Genomic DNA, 19,827 nt, shown 5'->3' on the forward strand with positions numbered 1-19,827 from the left:
ATAGCAATAAACATAGTATAACGAAAAAGTTTGGCTTCCTTATATTTGGTTGCTTTGGAGCTTGGTGTTGCCCAGTAGTGGTGGGCAATTTGTTTTCCTTCTTTTCTAAAGCACACTTGTGTCTAGGAACTTATAAAAGATTACAGACCAGAGAGATGCCTCCTTTTATTCCTTTCCAACATTTTGTGTTGTACTGGTGGATTTAGTTTTTCATTGTGAAAAATGACAGTGTAGGGAAGCAACTTCACACTTGTGGGGAAAAAAATCTTTCTTCTGCATAAACTCAGGAAACCCTGATCTCCACTGTGTTTGGGGAGCTGAAATAGCTTCATACTTAAGAATGATGAAGCACATTGTGACTTGGCATTTTTATATTGATGCTTTTTCCCATAAGAAAATTCTAATAGTCCTATTTTCCACTATAAAAATTAAATATCTCCCTACTCTCTATGTTTGTATTCTTGGGAGTCTTAAAAGTCATTATTATTGTTGCCTTTAGAGTTGTTTTGTCAATAACTCGCTGTTTTAATTTCTTTATGACACAACAGATATCCTCTCAATCTTCAAAGATAAATAAACCTCAAGTAATTTTAAAACATATGGGAGATAATTATCTCAGTGAATAGTTAAATTTCACATCTGAAAAAAACTTCAGGATAATCTTACTAAATCCTTTTATTTTATATAGGAGGAAACTAAGCCCCAGTGAAGTGAAATGTTTTGTCCAAGGTCACACAGCTAGTTGCAGACTAATCAAGGTTGAAAATGTAATTAGTTTTGACTGCTATATCTTGTCTATACCTGGGAATGTTAGTTTTCAATGCTTGCACATCCTCTTTCTTGTCTATCCTGGGAATGAAACTTGCTATGTAAGAAAAAATGTGTTCATCTCAGAAAAGAATTCAGGAGTTGGGAAAAAGAATGGATCCACAATAATTCAGTTGGAGGTATGTAAATATTGGCTCACTGATGGTTAATACATTGAAGAAATAAAGCCTGTACTTTTTTTAAACAATCAAATTAGTTTGGGGGTAGCCATCTACTATCAACATCTTTCTATTTTATAGCCAACTTGTTTGTTTATACAAATACATTATTTTAATATGGGATATGAGACAGTGTATATCTGTGTATTAATCAAAGTTCTCCAGAGAAACAAGCAACAAGAGATACCTTGATATATAGGAACGGATTTATTGTTAGGGATGGGTTCACATATTATGGAGGTTGAAAAATTTCAACATCTGCTGTCTGCAAGCTAAAGGACCAAGAAAAACAGTGGTGTGGTTCCAGTCTGTTATGGTTTAGATATGAGGTGTCATTCAAAAGTTCCTGTGTGAGATAATGCAAGAGAGTTTAGCAGTGAAATGATTGGGTTATGAGAGTATAAACCTAACCTGGGCATTAATTCCCTGATGGGGATTATCTGACCAGTAAAGTAGGCAGGTAGGGCGTGGCTGAAGGAGGTAGGTCCCTGGGGGTGTACCTTTGGGGCATATCTTTTATCTTTGTGAGTGAAGCTTTCTCTCTGATTTCTGGTGTGCTCTATTGAGCTACTTTCCTCTGACACACCCTTCTGCCATAATGGTCTGTCTGCCTCATCTCTGGCCCAGAACAATGGAGCCAGGGTTCCATGGACTGAGATCTCTGCAACAGTGGGCCCCCAAATAAAGTTGTCCTCCTCTAAATTTGTTCCTGTCTGGTCTTTTGGTTGCAGCAGCAAAAAAAAAAAAAAAAAGCTGACTGAAGCACAGTCCAAACCTAAAACCCTCTTAGAACCAGAGGAGCTAATAGTGTGAGTCCCAATCTGAGTCCCAGAGCCCAAGAACAAGAAGCACTGATGTCTGGGAGCAGGACAAAGCGGATGTTCCAGCTGAAGCAGAGCGAGCAAATTCACCCATCTTTGACCTTTTGATCTATTCATGTCCTCAATGGATTGAATGATGCCCATTACACTGGGAGGGTTGTTCTCTTTATTCAATTCACTGATGCAAAACTAATCTCTTCTGCAAACAGTTTCACAGACATACACAGAAATAATGTTTTGCCAGCTACCTGAGCATCCCTTAGGCCACTCATGTTAATACATAAATTTAGCCATCAAAACTTGTTATCTGTAACTCTCATAATGAAAAGCCACCACCATACATACGTATACATATATAATATATGTGTTATACACATATGTATACACACACACACACACATATATATCTCATAGACACACACACACACATACACACACACACACGCACACACACATACACGGGATTGAAGTAAGGAGCACTCAACCACTGAGCCACATTCTCAACCCTATTTTGTATTTTATTTAGAGACAGGGTCTCACTGAGTTGCTTAGCACCTCGCTGTTGCTCAGGCTGGCTTTGAACTTGTGATTCTCCTGCCTCAGCCTCTCAAGCCATTGGGATGACAGGCATGCACCATCACATCTGGCCCAACATCATATTTTAATAAAAGAAAATATGAGAATAAAATTATTAATGTAATATCACAAGTATTTCAGTTGCTATGGACTTCTTTACTGAGTTTTGAGCATCATGTTCAAATTGTGCAAGAGTTCTTGAATTTGTTGTCTTGCCTCACTTTAGGAGCTCTTTATTTTGTGTCTTATGTCCTTGTCCTGACAACTATCATTATCTGAAGTTCAGCATGAATGCCTACTTCCTAAATTGGGTGATATATGTCCAACTTTGCAGTTAAGAGTTCAGGTTTTTAACTGGAGTCCCATAATAATTAACAACAACACCTCCTTTTACTCTCAAGGAGTTAAGGTTTGGACAATCATGTGTTATTCTATCCACAGTGAGTACAAAATATGCTAGAGAAGGAAATTTCCTCTATCTTCCTTGAAGGCGGATTTCAGCATTTTCTTCTGTTTGAGCCAGGTCTGTCCCTTTTTCTTTCCAGTGTCTTAAAGTTTTACCTATTGCCTTCCTAGATTCATTGAAACTGAGTTATCCTTCTTACTCCATATAACTCAAAACACAATATTTGACTTGATTGAACTAGGCTATCTGCCAAGTCCACTTTCCTTCTAGTTTCCACTGGCTGTCCTCATACAGTGTGTGAATAAGTCTCTCAAGCTTAAAAATAATTAGATTACCAAGAGGAATTTGATGAAGGATTTGTGCTTTGCAGGATAGCTAAACATGGAGTTTTATAGAAGCTAAGAAAATACAACTGTTTGTGTTGTTGAACTCAAATTTGAGTATGCTTATACCTAAGAAACCTAAACAATCCTCCTCCCAGAATCTATTATCACTGCCAAATTATACTCTAAATAGTACTTTCAAGTCTTATCAACCAATGTCCAAGTTTTAAAAAGTGTTCAAAATTTACATTGCCCTCAAAGAGCTGGATAACTTATGTAAAGAATATGAGCTTTATTGTCAGGTTACTGTAAGTTCAAATTTTATTATTCCTCTGTTAAGTTGTGTGCCTCAGTTTTCTCATCTGTGAATAGAATTTATAAAAAATATCTTTTTTGTAATGAACTTAATAAATACTAATTTCATCCAATTATAATAATAGATATATTTTTCAGTAATTATATAGAGATTTCAGAAATAAGTTTGTCTTTTCCACATATTCTTATCAATGGAAATTTCAAAAAATATCTTTTGAGGCCATTTCTATCACTCTATTCCCTCCTGCCTAATTTGAGACTATCACAATGTCTCACTTGGATATAGAAACAATGTCATAGTAGTCTTACAGACCACCTGTCCCTGAATAGTTTCTGCACTTAGAATTCTAAAAATAAAAAATCCTCTGATTAAAATCCTTCTTGACTGTCCATTGCCTTCAGGATAAAAACCAAATTGCTGCACATGGCTTTTGCCCATCTTCCCTTTTGCATATTTTATCCATTAGTTTTTGTCCTTCATTCCACATTCTAGCTCTGTGCAGCTACGTGTAGTGAACCATGTGGGTCCTATCCCCTGCCTAAGTGTTACCCATTTCTTCTTTTACATTCAAAATGCATTTTGGTTTTATCTCCTCAAGGAAGAGTTCTTTGATTATTTCCAATCTTGATTCCATGTAACTTTGATGCTTCCCTAGAACTTCATGCTTAAGTCTCCAGTGTCAGTAAGGACTGGTAAGTGTTCTGAGGCAGGTCCCCCCACCCCGCCATACTCAATCATTGGGCACATTTTCTGGGCTAAACAAATATGAGTTTCATTAAATTCAAAGGTAGAACTTATATTATTCTGGGTAAAGAAATATTATCAACAATTTTCATTTACAAAACATATGTTTACAGAAACTTCATAACCTAGCACAACATAACCTAGCATAAGTTGTTTGTTTTTTTTGCTTGTTTGTTTATTTTTTTGTTTTGTTTTGTTTGGTACTAGGAATTTAACCCAGGGGTGTTTAACCACTGAGCCACATCCCCAGTTCTTTTTGTTTATTTTTCATTTTGAGGTAGAGTCTCCTAAATTGCTTAGGGTCTAAGTTGCTGAGGCTGGCTTTGAACTTACTATCCTCCTGCCTCAGCCTCCTGAGATGCTGAGATTATAGGCATGCACCACCATCCCTGGCCCATCTGTGTCTTATGTCCTTGTCCTGACAACTATCATTATCTGAAGCACAAAACTTTAGGCATCAGAGACTATTGATACATATCTGTAGCACTGATTCATTGATAAAACATATATATTTAATGTACTTAGATTCATATATAGTTAACACTATAGGAAAAGGGCACATTTTTCTTTTAACTTTAAATGAAATTATCTTCCTGGGTGGCATCAGGTCTCAGGTACAAAATTCCCTCTCCCTGGGTTTCCTGATAGGAGGCCAATTGTGATTCTTGGGGAAAGTCATTTTTTATTTCTAATACTTTTTAAAAAATCATCCTTTCTATCTTGCCATAACACAGTCACCTTTCTGAATGACTAGATCTTGAGTGTTTTGAACCAGTCACAGTATCCCACAAGGTATCTGGGCCCCAGGACTCAGAGAAGCTGACTCACTAGAACAAGTAATTAGGAAGCAGTAGGACATGAGACAGGAGAGGAAATCTAATTTACAGCTCACTGGAGAGCTCTGAATCAGTGTAGAGTAGAGCTGAGATAGGAAATTAAATAAGCTCATCTCTCCAAAATTATTTGGTCTCCACAATTTTCATTTACAAAACATATGTTGCAAGTATAAGGATTTACCTTTTGCTCCTGAAGAGTTGGCAGGTGAGGGCAGCATCTTCAGACCACCTGGACAAGATAGAATTAACTCTAGCATATCATCTGTTTCAATAAGAGAGACTTTTCTAAAGAGTCAGGAAATGAAGGAGATGTCTAGAAGCTGGTAAGAGCTTTTAGCTAATGCAATCATGTATCTAGTTAGATGTATCTATGTATGCATAAAGCCTATTCTAATTACTCAAGAACATTACCTGGACTTCTCATTGATAAAATTTAGGGCTCCTTCCTTACTTCCTGTGAGTATTAGCTGCAGGGCCACTGGGAGATCTGTAGTGTTAAGTTGTTTGCAGAAGAAGAGTAATCTTTACTTTCATGCTAATGGGTTTATGTTAAATATTTGTTGACTGAAGAGTAGTAGCCTGTGATGGAAATATAATTGATTCATTAAAGAAATACTTGTCAATGCCTATTTTATATGAGATGCTGTACTGATCACTAGGAATGTGATTTTAAAACCAAAATCTCATGTTTCTGATTGTATTTATATCTTCTGGCAGATTTCTGAATTTATTCCAGAGGAAAGATAGTAAACATATTTCAATGAACTACTTGAATAAGTAAAAAAGCACAAAAATAAATCCCAGATAGTGGTTATGCTATGAAGAAAAATTAAGGCAAGGAAATGGGATAAATAATATATATGGAGGCCAAATATTTTCTCTGATAAGTGGATGATGATCCAGAATGGGGTAGGGCTTGGGGAGAATGGAGGAACTTTGTTTGGACAAAGAGGAGGGAGAGAAGGGAAGCCGGTATGGGGGCAGGAAAGATGGTGGAATGAGACGAACATCATTACCCTAGGTATGTGTATGACCGCACATATGGTACGACTCTACATCCTGTACAACCAGAGAAATGCTCCAGTTGTGTAGAAAGAATCAAAATGCATTCTGCTGTTATATATAACTAAATAGAACAAACAAAAAATGATATATGAGCAGGAGGATGGTTGGCTAGAGTGGTCGGGAATCTTTTTTCTGAGGAGGCAACATTGGAGATGAGTCTTGAGTGAGGAGGAGACAGTTCTGTGAAAATATAAGGGAGGAATGTTCTAGACAAATCAAACAGCTGTTTGGGAAATTTGGTAGGAAAGATAAACAGGTGCTAAATCATGTGTACCTAGAAGAGTACAAATGCTCCAGCATTTGAATTTATACTGAGGGAAGTTGGAAAACATTGTAGGGATGAAGCAGGGTAATTATTGGACAACACGAAACAAGAGAACAATGATAAACAATTGGAATGAAGGCGAGTCATAATGGGAAAGTGCTGGATGGTATGAAGAGGGGAATTATGGGCAAAATGAGAAATCACTGATGGGTGTGGAGGGAGAATGATTACTCTGACTGCTCTGAGAAGAACAGGCTGAGAGGAGATGGGTTAATAAAGGAAGCTAGTGCCTGAATTGGCTTAAGAGAATTGAGGCTTGAGATTTGTTATTCTATGCATGGTGGAATTGTATGTATTACTTGGAACTGTTAAAAACTCCCAAGCATGAAATCGCCTCCTACCAAAGAATATTATGACCTAGGAGCTGTTCATGTAGTCATTAACTTTGCTACTATCACCAAAGAGTTTGGGGATGCCTCAGTACATGCCTTCTTCTAGTGTTCCTGTAACCTGAAAACTGAGAGGAGGAGATCAAGAGTTAGAGAATTCCCACTGCTTGCCTCTATTATTATAAGCCTGCCCTAGAGTTCACCTCTGCTGTGAGTACTTTACCCATCAGTGAAAGTTAGCACCACATGTCCAGGCTTCAAAACACAATTAACTATTCCCTTCTAAACTCCTCTAGGATTCTGAAATTCAGAACATTGCCAGAGTGGGGCAACCTGGAGAATGTCCAAAGGACCTAAATATAGAGGGACAAAAATTTTCTTTAAATGGTTGTGAAACATTGCGCTATTTTAGATTGTATTGAGCTGACATATTGACAGCACTTGCTCCCCTTCCATGCTTCACAGAAGAACCATGCCATGGATTAAAAGTAGGTTTGAGGGCCAATTTCCTGTTGCTTGCACTGGTCACCAAAATTGCTGGTTGCCTTCTTGCTTAACCTATTTTGAGAGACTTTGGTTCTTGAATTCAATACCTATAATAATCTATTGTCTGTGGCTCAGCCCACTTCTTCTCTAGAGGATCTGCTTGTAACTTCTTTTCACACCTTCCTTCCTTCCTGAGGCCACTCAGCACTCTGAGTCACCTTGACTCATTCCATCAAAATCTCTGGGCCTCTCACAGCCTGCTTATCATTCAAGGTTTTTACTCATGTTTCCTTCCTGCTCCTTCTAACTGACAAAAACTAAAATGTTCTACAGCAAGAACAAATTTTAAGAAATGAAAATAAAATATGGAATAGTTTTAGTAAATCAAAGTATTATGTATCAGTATGTCAAACTCATTGTATTTGACATATTACTGTAATCTATAAACCTGTGTGTTAATGTCATTGGGATTTACATTTGCGGAGAGCATAATTAGATGTAACTAATTGAGAATAAAAGGAGAATCCTGCTTTCATGTCAAAGAACATAAAGGATTGTTTTCTAAGAGTTCTTTCTCAAAATTTATGTTGTGAATCTCAGTTGCTCATTTGTCAGTGTTGGAACATTGATATCACATTCACTAATTTGGAAAACATGTTTTAGGAAATTAAATTTTCTTTTCTAACTATTACACTTCTATAATTATCTGGTCCTAAGTACGTTACTTTCAGCAGAAGACCAGGATAAGAGTGGCTACCGTAAAGCAGATGAGAAATTTCAAAACCAGTGAGATTCCAAGTTTAAGAATGAGTAACAGTTTGAAAATGGGTCTCAATTATTTGAGCATTAATTATGTCTTTGAATTACAGAGTGTAAAGTAGATTTTGCTTTAATATTTAAGGAGCCAGATGAAATAGAAAGATTGATGGTAACCAGAGTGAATGCACTCTGGGCCACTTCATATTTTAGCTTATCTGATCTGGGCAGGGGGTTGTTGAGATTTGGGCAACTCTGTGGTTAGTAGGTTAAAAAAAAAAAATATATATATATATATATATATATATATGGGCACATGTTTAAAGTGTGTGAAGGAATGCAAAAAATAGTTATGCAAAATTGGCCTCATTTCTCATTTAAATGTTTTGATTTTATTTGAAAATTACCCTCTTTTCTAAAGTTTCTATTACTTGTCAGTTATTCCAATATGCAGAGGAAAAATGAAGTAGGGCTTATAAGTGCTCAATAAGTATTTGTTAGATTAATTAATAAATGAATACACTTCAGAATGGGATATTTTCAAAAATTATTATAATAGGGACACCACTCCTTTAGTTAGAGGAAAACAATTTCTTTATATGTAAGTAGGAAAAGCTATGTGAAAAACATCAAATAAAAATTATTATGCTGCTTCTCTGTTTTATTATCAAAATATTTAATCAATAATAATAATAATAAAGTAGGGACTGGGTCGGGTGCTGTGGTGCATGCCTGTAATCCCAGTGGTTCAGGAGACTGTGGCAGGAGGATGGCGAGTTCAAAGCCAGCCTCAGCAAAAGTGAGGTGCTAAGCAACTGAATGAGACCTTGTATCTAAATAAAATACAAAATAGGGCTGAGGATGTGGCTCAGTGGTCGAGTGCCTCTGAGTTCAATCCCCGGTACCCTCTCCCACCCCCACCAAAAAAAGTAGAGATTGGTAATGTAACTCAGTCGTAGGGTTTATCTCACATGAATAAGACCCTCTGTTCAATACCAAGGACTGCTAAATTAATTAATTAACAAATCAATAATAAATAAACTTGTATGTGGTGGTTTAAAAAGCTTGCCTTGAGAAGTTGAAAATGGATATTTGTGGCAAGAGCAATGTGTTTTTAGCTCAAGAACCATGTAGCCAATAGTATTACTGATTCTGGGTAGAGATATCCAAAACTTACACCAGCATCCCCTAAAGTCATCCTCTACAAGGACTGATGAATGTTAACATCCCCTGAAAAATGGCAACTCCTGAGTTATAGAAGTATCTTGGAAAAATAGCAAAGGAAAAGTTTATTTTCTAAGTATGCAAAGAAATTGAGCATTATAGAGAAACTGTCAATATAGAGGATTTTAAACACCTAAGGGAGGTGTTTTCTTTGAGACAGATGGTTCTCACACCCTAATTGTATTACTGCTCCCACCCAACTCCTTCCAATATACAAGGATACAGAGGGAAAAGATAAAGCATTTCCTTTCAGGTATGTTAGTACAGTGAAAAGAATATTGAACTGCGAGTCATGAAACCTGCTATCTATTAACTGTGGCACCAACTACAATGCAAATGACCTCATACAAATAATATTTTCTCTGGGATTCAGTTTTCTCATCTGTAAAATGAGAAAAATTATATTTCAGATCCTGATGAATTTTCTATGCTTTTTATTTCTTCTTTGTGTTTTTCTGGGTTTTTTTCTAAATGCTCAAATACTAGATTATTTAAGGTATATTTCCTTGTAGTCTCCCCCACCCTTCTTTCTTCAATATATGGGATAGCAGGATACTGACTAAGTCTGAAGGGAAGGAGGAGGAAGAAAATTAGCTACAGGAAGAGTTTATATCCCTGTCTACAAGAAAACTTAAATATAGCTACCACTGCTTTGAAAGGAATGGTTTATATCCAAACAGTATTTTCCAGACAAGCTCTGTACTTTTTTGCCAACAGAATTAACTTTAAACTGAAGGCAGTAGACAGTTAAACAAGAGTCGGCACTGGGAACAGCTGTGAGTAGACAAGACCAGTTACTTATAAGGTACTGTTTTTTACTCATTGAAATCTTCAGGGTTCCTTTGCGTTGGGGACAAATATTCTGTGATCATTTGACCTTCTATTTCTCCCTCCTCACCTCTATGCTGAGAGCAAAGACGCTTTTGAAAATATTTGAGCTTTTTAGCTGTATTGTTTTATGGCTGTTGACAATGAAGCTACAGGATGACTTTGTTTTGTTTTATTTTCAGGAATCAGATAACTGTTATTTGATTTTAAAGCTTAGTTTAGCTTTGTTCCTTTGGGTGTGCATCTGTGTATGGTTTTGATGTGGTTTTATTGTTCGAGTTGGATAAGCTGGGATATGTTTAAACATTACAGGATGTATAGAATGTTCTTAACTGAGGGGGAGGGGGCTAATGCATCGTCAACTTGAAGTATGGAATCAATATTGAGCCAATCAGATAAAAGGACCAGCAAAGGGCAAGTCCAGGCGCATGAATTGATTCAGCCTAGGCTCTATAGCTCTTCACAGCTTGGGAGACCTGACCTGGAAAACATACTTTCCTGAATTGGGGTTTTATTTCTAGTTTGCTTCTATTTCAAATTTAATTTTAATCCTTCTTTCTCTTCATTTGACTTTTTAAAAAATTCTAGTAAGCCTACCTATTTTCTTTTAATAAAGTTTATTTTACTCTAAGCTAATCTACCTTGAGGGAGTAACACTCTTAAGAAGAGTGACATTTGCAATCAGATTCCACATCCCTGGGCTTCCAAAGCAGAAGAGAAATGGTCCAAAGTAGCCATAAAGTCGACAGAAAGGACCCAACAGAAAGGACCCTGTGGACTCCTGTCATTCAAAGTGTCACTCTTTTTTTCCAGAGGATTTGGCTAACTAATATATTATATTTGTTGCTGGTTCCTAAACAAGCAATGAAAACTATTAAGGACTTTGGTAATGTAGAATTTCTAAGAAGTGAAGCTTACAAGTTTACTACTGAAAACTCCAAAAAGCGTCTGAAAGAATTCAGTTATTCTAGATAATTATCTTTCTGAAATCCACTATATGGTTTGATCTCACTCTGGAGGGGACGAAATACAATTTTATGTTTTTGAAAGTGCTCTGAATAATCATCATGGCTATACACTTGAAACTGAATGGTATCTCTCGGGTCTATCCTATGGTGTGTGAAGCTACTGCCTCTTAGGTCAAAAGGTCACATAGAATCACTATGATTTTTGAATTTTTGTATTATTTTTATAGGACAGGTTTTGTCTTCCTAGGTCCACCCTCCACATTAAAAAAAAAAAAAATTGAATTCTTTACTTACTGCTTAGCCAGTTTGTGTATCTCTAACAACTCCCTTCACTCTAAGCCACTGCTTAAAACTACTGTGTATTTTGAGATGTGAGCATTAAAAAAAAAAAAAAAAAAAACAAGAAAAAAGTTTATAAAGAATTATAGATGGAATAATAGCCAATGACTTTATCTGAAGTTGGCCCAAATGATTCTTTTAGGAGAAAGGGTATGAGTACAGTGACATCTATTTTGGGTGCTCAGGAGCTGTTGGGCTCCTGCCGAGAGTTCTCAGTTGTTCTGTGTAGTAGAGGTTGCCATGGAAGTGGTGCTGGAACATGTAACACGTTCCTGCGTCCAATACAGAGAGTGCTCTTTGTTCTCTTTCTAAAAAGTTACTGGAGGTATGTGTCAAGGAATCAGCGACTAACGGGATCCCCAGGGGCAGACTAATATTAATCAAGCACTGATTGTTTTACTTCAGTCCCATTCATGCACATGCTGTTTATATACATGCATTGTTGGGAAATAGCAGAACAATGTTTTGAAGGAACAAAAAAAAAAAGGAAAAAGTACTCCTGGTTTATGCAGTATTTCTATGTGAAGATCACACTTTAGAGGGGAAAAATGAATAAGGGGAGGCTAATTTTCTCAATGATTTTTAAAATTTTATTTCTTGAGCTATGTCCCAACGGAACTTAAAAGTTCTTGAAACCTAAAAAATACTATGCAGCCATTTTATAAGCCGTATACATTCAGTGTGCAATATACGACAGTATGTGTTTTCTTATCTTCTAACACTTTGATGTTGTGCTTCTGAGAGTAAAAATGAGTCACTGATTCCTCAATGATCTCAGTAACCATGCTAATCTTTTTTCACTAATCCCACTCTGTGCAAGAAAAAACCCCCAACTGATTATTGTATGTAGATTCATGAAGTAGTAAACTGAGTCTAGGACAATTCTAAAGTCCAAATTTACTTAGAATTCTTCACTAATTAATGGATCATGCAACTGAGAATTGTGAGGCCTTTTGTGTCTAAGGATCTTTTAAATATTTTTTAAATGTAAGTTTTACACAGTCACTGTAGAAATTTTTTTCTGATTGTTAAAGCCTCTTGTGGCATATGTGACAAACTCTTCTGCTTGAAACAATGATATGGGGACTGACATTTTCTGCAATAGTGAATTTGAGAGCTGTATGTATTTGAAAGCTTTGTCTCAGAAATTGTCTAGAAATTTTGCATATTTCTTCTCCCTGTGTCTTTCAGTTTAATAGCATGACTTCCTTTAAAATAAAATGTTATTCCAATTGAAACATGTCTCTTTTAAATTGAAAACTATGGTATCTTAAGTCACTGCAATAACGTTATTCTTCACTTGACTGAGTCTTTCATTTTCATCAAAATTTAATTTTCATATTCAGGCTTAAATAGGAAACTTAACATATCAAAGGATGTGTGTTTTACAGTGAGAACTGTAATACCATACAACCTAAATTTAAAATTCCTAAAAAGTCCATGTCTTTATGAATACACACTTAGGAAGACTCCAATTTAGAAAGACACTTAAAAAAAAAAACTGGAAAAAGGAAGAAGCCACTTCAATAAAATTGAAGGATGTTGGCACTCACGGATAACACTTTGCAAGGTTTCTTCACAGCATAACCTCAAAAAAAGTCCCCAGAAGGCTCAGAACCCAGCCTTCCTAAACCAGGTTCAGGGAGCAAGATTTGTGTTTTCCAAGAAGGCATCAAGCTTACTGCAGTCAGTCATGGATAGGAAAGAGGAACTACTGGGATTTCTGAAGTTGTTAAACAGAGAAAGAGCTCACCTACTTAGTTTTCATAAAAAATCTATGCTTATTTCATTTGCAACTATAGTCTCTCAGCAAAGGAAAGATATTCAAAATGACTCACATGTGTTCTTATATATTGTCCTTTGTGTTATGTACTAAACTGGTGCTTCATGACAACTTAAAAGGTGATGTCATCAAAGATCATCATGTGTTGTTTTTTGCTTTTTTTTTTTTTATAGAAGACCAGTTTTAAACCTTAAATTAAAACAGCATTGACAACTGAAATGAAGCTGAAACTGCTATGTTTCAGTTTGTGTTTTATTGTAGGAGTAACTTAATTTACTGTTGGCTCATGCTAAATGTGAACACTTCATTAAGCAATGCGATTTAATAATTTATGAAATTGCTACCAGCAAACAGTAATTTGGAACTCTAAGTTGCTCGGAAGAAAAAGCATTGAGTATCTGTAATCAATAATTCTGGAAGTATTGCTTTCCTGTGCACTTTTCTCATTTTTAAAATTTTTCTGTAGATGGAAGCCTTTTCTGTATCATCCAGAATGCTTTGTCGAAGAAACAAAACAAAACAAAACAAAAACACTATATAGCTGTGTCGTATTCCATTCTATGCCTATAATCTATATAACAGAACTTGCCTCCTGGTATCACGACCTACATGGTTTTAGTGTGTTCTGTTGTGAATAAAATTAGGATAATCATTCTTTTGCATTCAGGTTTTGTTTTTTTCTTTTCTTTTCTTCTTCTTTTTTTTTTTTTAAATAAAGTAGGGGAACTAAACACAGAAATATTAACTCATCTAGAACCTAGACTTCTAAGCTTTCAGTCTGATTTCTCTATTCAGACAAAAGAGGTAATGACTGGGTGATAGATTCACTCAGGGGCAGGAAATGAAAGCATAGTTTCCTTCTGCCTGAATAAGAGGTCAACCATGTCCCCTATTCTCTGAAAATCCCCAGAGAACGGAAGGGTTCTCATACTGGAGAAAGAGGTCAAGATTCCACGCCAGAAGTTTTTATTACACGAGGAGTGATACACATGTAATAGCTATGGGAAATTTTTAAAGAGCTGTCATTTTGTTAATGAATATCTGCTAAAGCATTTCCTGGGCCACTGGTGTTTATGGAATTTTTAAACGAAATGTTTATGAAGATGGAACCAGGACTTGCTTCATAAATCATGTCCTTTTACTAGCACCTCTGCTTTTCCTCAGTGTACAACCACCATTCAGGCCTCTGCTACACTAAACAAACAAACAAACACTCGACTTTCTCAACCTTCTGCTCTATGCTTTCTCTCTCTGCTGCCAAGAAAAATCTCTGTGTTCTGTCTCTGCTTCCTTGCCTCCCTCTGACTCCATAGCCCTTTGCAGTTTGATGTTTATCTCCACCACAATGAAATCACCTCTCAGAGGGGGCTGGCAGTGGCTGAAGCCATGGTTAAACCCAGCAGCCTGCTCATCCTGTCTTTACCTTCTCTTCTGTCATTTTTACTGTTTGCTCTCTTGCTCCTCTCAACATGATTCTGCCTTAGGATGTTGGGGATTTTGTATTCGCCCATAAGTTCCTCTCCTCTCTGAGCTTTGGCTCTTCCCTCCTTTCAGAGGGTTTCTGACTTCTTCCCACGCCTTAATTTGAGAGTCTCATTTATTTTCTTCCTTTGTCTTTCTTCCTCTGAAACTTTCATCTAGACCCATGGCTTCAACTTAAAGCCTAACATAGATATGTTTGGTCAGCAAAGTGTTTTCTGAACTGGTGCGAATTATAACAAAGATCTCCTTCCCTCCAAAGCACACCTTCCTGGTGTGCTCCACCTTAGCCACGAATTGGGATGAGGTCAGGCCTCCCTCAGCCTGAACACTGCTCAGGCATTGGCCTCACTAGTTAGGGTCCCATGTCTCAGGGACTCCAATTCTTTGACCTCCACATTTTTCCCTCACTCAAATCAATGCTCTTTTATCTCCTCCCTTGCTGCCTATATAACCAGGTGCCAATTATTATAGAATTCTAAAAACTATCCTTGGCATTTTCCCTTTTTATTCCCATGGTCATTATCTTGCTCAGAATTAATTATCACTTGTTAGTTTCCTGTCTCCTCTCCAGTGCTGTGCCTGACCAACCCATCTGCTGCACATCTGGCAATTTAAAGTTCAAGATTCCATAGATTAGATAGATAGATAGATAGATAGATAGATAGATAGATAGATACCCAGACTTGTTCAAGGAATCCTTAGTAGATGGACAAGGACAAAGGCTGGGGAGTTGAACTTCAGGACTTGAGACACAGCTTTAGAACATTACAACTGTGAGCTTATGTGAGATATCTAATCTTTTTGAGCTTTAGTTTTCTACATAAAATAAGGGTAAGTAATGGTGACCAGGCATTTAGAACTTCGAGGGCCAGCCACAGTGCTCTGTGCACCTCCCATCCTTTGCTCATTGCACACTGAGAAGAGCACATTTCATTTTGAGACCCAATCTCTCCTGTCCCTCCACATCCCCTTTCTCTCTCTAAGAGGAGTAATAAAAGTGAAATTGAGCATTTCTTCCTTTTAGCAATTACAAACTACACGATGCAAATAAACAGTTTTCTTTATTCAATGTTTGTATGTGGTTTTCTTTCTTTATTCTTTATTACTCAATCTTACAGTCACAAAACAAACAGGTAGAGTAGCCGTAGCCAGAAACCTATCCTATGGTTTTGTCTGTCTCATTAGCATACTATTTCCCTTTTTTGGCAGAGTCTAATTTAGCTGGAAAGTCAAATTCAAAGGAATGACTAAAGGTCTGAAGACCGGCCAGGAGTGTTACTTCACTACAATCATATCCCAGAGTCATAGATTAATTTAATTTTTCTCAAGTGACATGTCTGTCACTTCTGGTAGATAAACTAACTAACCATTTGTCCTTGTACCCAGTATTTTTTTTAAGTTGTTGGGATCCTGTCAAGTGCCTTTTCCTAGAGACCACCATAATTATTTGCTGTTGGAGGACTTGGTGCTTCACAGCATCAAAGAATTCTGTGGCATTTTTTTTTCATTTCCTTAATCAACTCATTAATAACTTACAAATGCAAGTTACATAATCATATCAGAACTTGGATGTGATCTTAAAGATCTTGTAATTAAGCTCCACTTATTACAACTGACCCACCTATTCTAACTAGGCAAAGCAACTTATCAGCAATCAGGTAGCAAGCCCAGCATGTGTTTCTTCTGTGAGAACCTTGAACTCATACTGGCTACTCCTGGGGCTATTAACTGCATAGTCCTAAATTCAGGACATAAGTAAGCCTGAACCTTCTCTTTCCTTCTCCATCCATCTTTCACTATCAGAAAGAAGTACAAGAATCTAGTGTATATCTTAAAGGTTTGTTCTTTTCTTTATCCATAGAAGCTATTTTGGTGGAGGAAGCCTTCCCTTCTAAACCCTGCCTGACTTTGAGCTTTTTTGGCTTCTGAAATGGGAATTAGTAGAATACCTAACAAATAAAATAATGGAACATTTTGACTTCTGAAATGGGATACCTAACAAATAAAATAATGGAACATTTGTGAACCACCCCCAAAGTACAGCTTCTAATGCTCCATAATGTTCTCTGAAGTAAATTGGACCTAAGACCTCTTTGTATATTTTTTAAAAAATAACATTATGGCAGTTTTATAATGTGAAATACTATAAACACACACATACAATGATGGGGGTTGTGGGTTGTGATAACTAACCTGATAAGAGTCAAAGTTTTATGTTTTCCTCCTTCTCCTCTGTTTTGTCACCACTCTGTCTACTTTCCTATGTAAAACATCTGGCTTCAGCCTCCTGCTGTCTCCCTTGGTGTACTTTGCCACATGCTGGTGTTTTGTCTGCCTAGAGGACTTTTCCTTGGTCTTGTGTTCCTGGAAATTGTTCCCTCCTCTGAGATCCTCTCCCTGATGCCATCTCTATTCTTACCACTCACAGAACTTTGCTAAAACTTTCATCCCTTTGCTTTTTAACTTCTTACTTGCTGATCCATTATCCTAGTTCGGCTGTACCGGAAGCTCTTTGTGGACAGGGCCTTAGTCTTATTATATCTTAGTAGGACCGTTACCTGACCCATGAATCCCAAATTTTGAAGTTTGGTATTTCTATTATAAATGGGCATATATCTTGTGTAAGGTAGCTGTACACGAGGATCTGTTATAGGATGGACCAGCCTTCATATCAAAAGTCAGTTGGAAGTAAAAAGATGCAAACAAGAGACCATGAGCCTGCTTCTCTTCCCCTTTATTTTTTTAGAGTTTTTCTCTACATATATTTTATATAAACTTTATATTTATAATTAAGTAAGATAACTCTTCAGGTGTTTCATTAAATGTTGCTTTTCTTAGAATCCCCCCCCCCTCATTTGTTGGAGTTTCAGTTGTTCCTTCACATGAGGCAGACTTAGACTCATGGTTGACATTCAAAAAATATTTTGCCATGTTAACTTGTGTTCTAGCTCATTGCATTTTGTTTTTTTTTCAAATCTCATTCATTTTATGACAAATATTGTCTAAGAAAACAGATGATTCAGATAAAAATAAGGTAATTTTATTTGCCATAGCTTTTAAGTTTGAAATATTTGGGGATATTTTTATTTTCAACAGCTTTTGAATTTCCAAAAGCTAACCTCATAAGACTGTGAAGTTCAAAGTTAAAATTATAAGGGAGAGGGCATGGGGGGTAAAAAAGATGGTGGAATGAGATGGACGTCATTATTACCCTAAATACATGTATGAAGACACAAATGGTGTGAATATACTTTGTATACAACCAGAGATACAAAAAATCTTGCTGTATTTGTGAATATGAATTGTAATGCATTCTGCTATCATGTAAAACAAATTAGAATAAAAATAAATTAATTAATCTTTAAAAAGTTATAACGACAATGACAACAAAACAAAACAGATGTTTATCCCATCCCTAAGAGCTGATAATGATTCTCATAGTATTGGGTCAAAGGGGAAAATCAAAGGGAAGGCAAAATGAAGGCAGATGCTTGGGGGTTGTGGGATACTGATGAAGTGATCCATGTTCTGCCATCCCTGCTCCATACCCTGGGTGGGGCAGGTGGGGTACAGAACTGGAAACACAGTACACAGTAGGCAAATCTGAGAGCAGAGGAGCCTGTGGTTTGCTTCCTGTGCAGATTGCATGAAGGCTGCCAAATTCAAATCATTTCTAAAAGCTTTGCATGGTGCCAGATAATTAGAAATGAATACCTCAGCAAACATGCCCCAAATAGCCTCCCAGATTATCCCCATGCCCTAAGGGCAGCCTCAAGATGGTAATCACTCAAAAGGAACTGTGAGAGAGCTAAGTCTGGGGAAGCCCAGGTATCAGCACCAAGAAAACCTAGCCACACTGTCTTTGGACTTGAGTCCAGATCAGACAGGGATGTGAAAACCAGCAGCTCAGAGATGCCCATATGTTCAGAGGATGAGGATCACGAACCTGATTCCCACTCTCCCTCATTCAGGTCCTGGAACCAGTATGTCCCTGACATCAGATGGTATCCTGGAAAGTGGGAGTACTAGATTAACCACATTTCAGCCACCTAGAGGTATAAAAGAATAAGAAAGTTACATTTTACATACCTAGTTTTGCAGACAAATATCCATCTTCAACATAAACATTTTTTTTTAACTTAACCGATTACTTTTAGCAGTCTATTTTACTATAAAAAAATCTGGTGTTAAAATAATGGTTTAAAATATTATCGGAAATCTGAAGTGTACTTATACAGCCTACAAGGGAGAAAACCGGGGAATGAAAAACTAATCTTAAAGGAGAATCTTCACTTTAGATAGTTTAATAGAAATTTAGATAGCTTCACATTTTAGTTTCTGTTTCATCCAAAGTCTGATTTTACAGAACCACAAACACCTATTATGGTTCTACTCCTTACTAGCAAATTCTAAAATTTTGTTATTTCTCAAAAGGTTTGTCACTTGGCTAAATGCACCTTAGAAAGAGAGCCCCTACCAGTAATGAGGGATCTTTACCCAAGTTCCTAAAGCACAGCTAAATTGCCCAAAAGATAACATCTACTGCAAGCTATGGGCTCCATAGAGATAAAGAATGAAAGGTGGGCTGGAGTTGTGGCTCAGTGGTGGAGTACTCCCCTAGCATGCATGAGGCCCTGGGTTCAATCCTCAGCACCATATAAAAATAAAATTAAGATATTGTGTCCACCTAAAACTAAAAAATAAATATTTTTTTAAAAAAAGAATGGAAAGGAAAAATTGTTTCTGATTTCTGAGTGTGGCATAAAAAGAAATATATATATATATATTGTTTCTGCTTCTGGGTCCAGGCATATAGCCTGTAAAACCCTGGAAAGCTATGGAATTACATAAGTGTCTTTTGTGTGCTAATAAGATACCTGATGACTGAGACCACTAGGTAGCTTCCAGATGGGGTTGGTCTCCAGAAAGATCAAAGCATTATGGCAGAATTGGGACTTTCATCCCCTTCCACAACCTCCTGGGAGGGGAGAATGGCTGGAGATTGAGTTAATCACTTATGATGGATGATCTAATCAATCATGCCTGTATAATGGAGCCTCCATAAAACACCCCAGAACATGGGGTTTGGAGAGCTTCTTCGTTGGTGAACACATCTAGGCACTATGAAGTAAGTGCCCAGAGATGGCTTAGAAACTTCACAGGGATCCAAGAACAGGAGGTACTAATTAGATTAACCCTCCCAGTGAAGATAGTATGCAGATTGACTGGAGTTC

At 36.9% G+C, this 19,827-nt stretch overlaps 1 protein-coding gene across 2 annotated transcripts in view; it reads left to right on the top strand.

Moving 5' to 3' along the window:
- Arhgap24 (Rho GTPase activating protein 24) overlaps positions 1-19,827 on the top strand; it is a 462,423-nt gene that overhangs the window by 247,570 nt on the left and 195,026 nt on the right. The window contains exon 1 of one of the 2 annotated variants that reach the window (XM_076864254.2): positions 9,795-9,998. The exons of the other annotated variant lie outside the window; for it this stretch is intronic. The gene's annotated coding sequence lies outside the window, so the exon portion shown is untranslated. Of the gene's footprint in view, positions 1-9,794; positions 9,999-19,827 lie in introns of those variants that run through there. 2 annotated transcript variants of the gene reach the window in all.

This window comes from Callospermophilus lateralis, chromosome 8 (assembly GCF_048772815.1).
Source record: "Callospermophilus lateralis isolate mCalLat2 chromosome 8, mCalLat2.hap1, whole genome shotgun sequence".
NCBI lineage: Eukaryota > Metazoa > Chordata > Mammalia > Rodentia > Sciuridae > Callospermophilus > Callospermophilus lateralis.